Source organism: Vidua macroura, chromosome 15 (assembly GCF_024509145.1).
Source record: "Vidua macroura isolate BioBank_ID:100142 chromosome 15, ASM2450914v1, whole genome shotgun sequence".
In the NCBI taxonomy this organism is placed as follows: Eukaryota; Metazoa; Chordata; class Aves; order Passeriformes; family Viduidae; genus Vidua; species Vidua macroura.
In genome coordinates, this window is record NC_071585.1 from 9,984,541 (window position 1) to 9,989,861 (window position 5,321).

Sequence of the window (5,321 nt, forward strand, 5' to 3'; positions counted from 1 at the left end):
TGAATTACAGAAAATGCCTTCTAATGCTGAAAACCCATAACCTGAAGTTGCTAAAGGAAAATTTAAAAATTCCTATTCCTTCAGATGTTTTTTTTTTTTCTCTGTAGAGGAGGAAGACTGGCAGGAGTGGTTATGTGCCTGGTAAGAGGAAACAGGGTTTTTTCTGTTTTTTTCTGGAAACCCATTTGCCTAACAATATCCTTCACCAGCTTCATCTCCACTATCCAGGGTCCAGCTGTGCAGTGGGCAGCATCTCTGGCCTGGCAGGATGCTGCCAAGGTCATTGCACACAAACCCAGGATGGAGGATCCCATCTTCCTCTTCCTCCCCTTCCCTTGCAGTTCTTGCAATCCCAGTGGAGGAGGCACTTTGCTTCTTTACTTCCAGCTGATGTTAAAACAGGAAAATATCTTGGCCAGGGCCCCAAATCTCTGGAGCCTCATTTAATGCATTAGTGAACATTTTAATCCCACACCATTCTTCCTTGCCTTCTCCAACTTTATCTGCAGGAGACTGGTACAAATATATTCAGCACTTGGGTTTCTTGTGACAGAAGAAATGCATGACACATGGATACTTTATCTCAGGGAATGCTGTTCCGGGTGGCTTTTATCAAACATAACATTTCCCCAGACATCTTGATCACCAATACAGTACCAGCCCCTCTGAGCATGCAATTTACTATGCTGTAAATAAATCTAACTTCAGCCAATAGATTTTTTGCCATGTAATCAGTCTGCTTTCATAAAAATTCCCTTCTCTTGGCATTCATTCACATGTGCCTTACAAATGTGCACACTGTGTTGAATCAGATGTGTGGGAAATATATATTTTTTCCATATGGATCACAATATCCCATAAAAGGTTTTCCTCTGCCCCCCTCTCCCCTCCTCACAGTCTCTTGAGGGCATATATCATAACAATTGAAATCTGATGAGAAATTGAAAAAATGCTTGGTGTTCATATCTTCCAAGTAGTTTTCCAGAGTCCTGCTGCTGAAAGGGACATAAATCATCATCGGCACTCAAACAATGTTGTTACCTGAATATACAAAACAAAACACAACTTGTTTCTTGCTACTGGAAAGAGGAAAGTACTGCAGCAAAAAAAAAAGCCTTCAAATTGTCAGTCAGGCTATATTTAGCTGGAGAAGTTTAGCTGGAGAAATTACACATGCTAGAAGGAGCAGCAGCCAAAAAGGGGGTGCAGCCCATTGCAGGCATCTACCTGGCATGAGGAAGGAAAGCTGGAACATTCCAGTGCTTTTCTACCCTGGATGATGTCCAAACTGGTGCTCACCCAAATCAGCATCCCTCAGCCCTGCATGGGCTTCCAGACACGCTGGGGCAGCATCCAGTGGGATAAAGCAGGGCGAGACCCCTGCTGGCAGCTCAGAGGGCACACGAGGTGCTCTGTCTGCCTCCTGCTGTGGGATTCTCTCTGACCCTGGCACCGAGGAGAGGGGGACAGAGCAGCCAGCAGGACCCTTCTTCAGTCTCATCAAACCTCCAAGGTGACAGCACTGAAATCTTCCTGCAAGATCCTCCTAGCACTGGTCTGCTCTGACCTGTCCTCTTGCCAAAATGAAACTAGTAAACCCAAAAGAAATAAACCAGTGAGAAGTCTTTCACTAAGAGATCACTTTTTAAAAAGTGTTATCTTTGTAATTGAAGTATCTGAAAATGACAAACTGTCTCTGGATAGCTCTGCAGACAGAATAAAAATAGGTGATAACTGTTATGAAAACATCATCCAAATCATTCACTTCCCGCCCCAAATTTTGAAGTTATGCTATGAATCAAAAACCAAAACGCCCTGAAAATATCCATCAGGTTACTGTGTTTGGGGAATACTTTCCCAGAAACTACACTCTGATCCAGGATATGCCATCAGCTGGAAAAAGAGGATAAAAGCTGGCATTGAGTTATAGTTTGTGAGTGGCAGCAGTGTGCTCTGTGCAGCACCTCTGCTTTCCACCACAGGCAGGTTTAGCATCCCTTGCTCCCATCAGCAAACACAGGGACACTGACTGGTTCAGGATCTTGTTCTAGTTTGGACAAAATCAGCCACAGGACTGCAAAAAAAAACTCGTGTTTCCTGAGCCCATCCTGCTAACCGGCTGCATGTTCATCCTCTGGCAGGGTGCAGAGGGCTGTGCAGCCTAAAAGGAAAATCAGTCTTCTTCCAACAACCCACTGGTACCCCACGGCATCTCCTCTCCCCACTGTGAGCCACCTGCATCACCTCAGGGTGGCTCTTGAGAAGGAGCAGGGGTTGTGCATGAGCAGGAGGAGAAGGTGGCTTTCCCACACCGCAGCTACTAGTCCCAGCTTTCTGGCTCCATCTTCTGGAAGTGAGACAAAGTAGAGATTTCTCAAAGCCTGAGCTTGTATAATGAGCTTATAACAATGCCCTGCAAATGTGGGCCCTGCAATATGTCTGGCACAAATAAATCCTTTTCATAATGTATGAAATTTGTCATTAATCTCTGTGAAACACCTCTACAAGAAAAAGAAAATATGAAAGGAGGGCATGGCCATGTTTAAGTGAAACCCAAGCTGCAGGTAAGGAGCAGGAGATGAAGCATTTCAGAGCTAAACAGCAGGTTGGATGTGGGTGGTTTTTTTTGGTGTTTGTTTTTTTTTTTGTTTTTTTTTTTTTTTTTTTTTTTAATGTATCTGACAACAAAGCCAGCAGAGAAGCAGCATTCCTTTTTAAGTCATTCCCCAATTGGTATGGGGTGACAGGGGATCCAAAGCATAAAAGCACTGTGGTCACTCAGTGGCCTTTCAGTTAGGAAAAAAGAGAAGAGAAATAGCTAAAAGATTATTTCAGAGCTTTGCAGAGTGGCCTCAGCATGCACAGGATGGGGTGTCCCAAGTGCACAAATTATCAGCCCAGGTGTTGCCATTTGCCCACCCAGTGTCAGGATGCTGCCTGAGGGATACAGAATGCTCCCATTTAAGATGCAGTTGATTTCCCACAGCCTTATGCTCAATGTCTGCCAAACGACTCCCCCTCCACTAGCTGCATTTTGGTTTATGCTGCCAAATTTAGGTTTCTGTGCTTGGGCTCCCTTTGGCTGTGGGAGGCTGCAGGTCTGGAGTACACTTAGGCAGTCAAGCACAGGCTCCAGGAGCACAGGTCTAGAAGTTTCATGCTGCTCTTTTGCTCTGGGGGTGCATTTTGCCTGCAAACTCTAAGCCCTGCAGATTCTCTTAGAGGTACTAATTAACTTCCTGTAACTACTGTAATTGCACAAGGGCATCTTTGCCCCTCTCAGAGCTGCAGTGCCATACCCAACCTGCCTCAGCAAAAAGGAGTCTTTGTGGAATCCCAAAACACTTTGGATTGGAAGGGACCTTAAATATTATCTTGTTCCAACCCCCTGCCATGGGCAGGGACACCTTCCACTATTCCAGGTTGCTCCAAGCCCTGTCCAACCTGGCCTTGAACACTTCAGGGATGGGACAGCCACAGTTTCTCTGGGCACCCTGTGCCAGGGCCTCCCCACCCTCACAGGGAAGAATTTCCTTCTAATGTCCAATCTAAACCTACCCTCTTTCTGTTTAAAGCCATTCCCCCTTGTCCTATCACTCTCTGCCTGTGTAAAATGTCCCTCTCCATGGTTTTGGTAAGTTCCCTTTAGGCACTGGGAGGCTCAAAGCCTCCCTGGCACTTTCTCTTCTCCAGGTGAGCACCCCCGGCTCTCTCAGCCCCTGTCCAGCCCTCGGAGCATCTCCACGGCCTCCTCCGGACCTGCCCCACGTCCTTCTCGTGCTGGGGACCCCAGGCCCGCGTGCCGTGCTCTGAGCTTTTATTTATCCTCACGGACAGAAGTCCTTTCTCCTCCCGGCTCCAGTTTAGCTTTGTGCCGGAGGGTGGAGCTCCATGCCAGCGCTGCCGCCCTGCTCCCGCTGCCGCGGCGCTCCCGGGCTGCGCCTCGGGCCGGGGGCGGAGGGACCGACTACAGCCCGCGAGGATGCTCCACCTTGGGCAGCACGAACAGCTGCCCGGGATGAGCCACTGGGGGAATATTCCACCTCAGCTCACCCTGAACGGAGATCTCTGAGTTTGGCCCGTAAAGCGTTTCTAAAGTTTTACTTAACTTTCTACGGGTTACTTGTAATGTTACTTGTAATCTTCTGCCTCACACTAATCAAATTTAAGGATATATTAGGTATTAGATATGTTAAGGATTATTATTTCAGCTTTGTGAACTCTTATGTGGTTAAAAAAATAAATAACACAGAATCACAGAATGGTTTGGGTTGGAAGGGAATGTAAAGCTCCCCTCACTCCAACCCCCCTGTCATGGGCAGGGACACCTGTCACTAGACCAGGTTGCTCAAAGCCCCATCCTGCTTCTGCAAGATCAAAGTCTTGAGCAAACTAGAACAAATTCAAATGCAGTAACAATTTCCCAGATTTCTGCAGAGAGAAGGGTGGGCAGAGGGTCTGACTTTTGGGGCCAGCAGCCCTTTATTTCCCTTACCAGTGCTATTTCAGTGTCTCCAAGGACATCCCCACCATGTTCCAGCACAGACAAAAGCTTCCTTATGGTCATGCATTCTCATTATACCCATCAGTGTAATTAAGTAGATTATTAATGGTTATCCTATTTAAAAAACAATTTTTCCAGTGGAGATATTGATGCCCTGAGCAAGCAGCAAAATACTTCCATAGCTACACTGCTGTTGCTTTAAGTAGACATCAGTCCTGAGCCACCAGAAGAGAGTGAAGTGAAGCACATGAGCACTTATGCTCACTGGAAAAGCTGCAGAATTTAATTCTGAAATTCCCAGAGATACACCAAAAATGTGCAGAATGAATTCCCAGCTGTTTCAAAAGTCTGAGGATATCTAATCCCGCAGGCATCTTGTGTGTCTCACCTCCTTTCCCTGCCCCATTGCCTCTCCACATATAAATCTGTGCTTCTGATGTGCGAGTTATGATTTTTAAATGCTTGTTTTGGCAATGTGTGGTGGTGGGATGTTCCAGCTTTGCCTGGAGGCTGGAGAGGGACTCTCTCCTTGGAGATAGGTATAAACGTGAGAGACTTGGCCAAGAACTTCCTGGTAGAAATAGCTATTCTCTGAAGCAGAACTCTTTAAGGAAAAAGCCAGGAAGCCAATTTGGACATCTGTATGGTTTTTGACTGAGATAATCGTAACCACGGGATAGTGACCTGAGCAAACAGCAAAGCAAACCACAGATGATCTGATTAGTTTTCTGCTGTGGACATTTTATCTGTATGTTCAACACAGAATGAAAGACCATTCTTCAAAGCCCTCGGCGTCTTTGGGGAAATCTTATGTCAT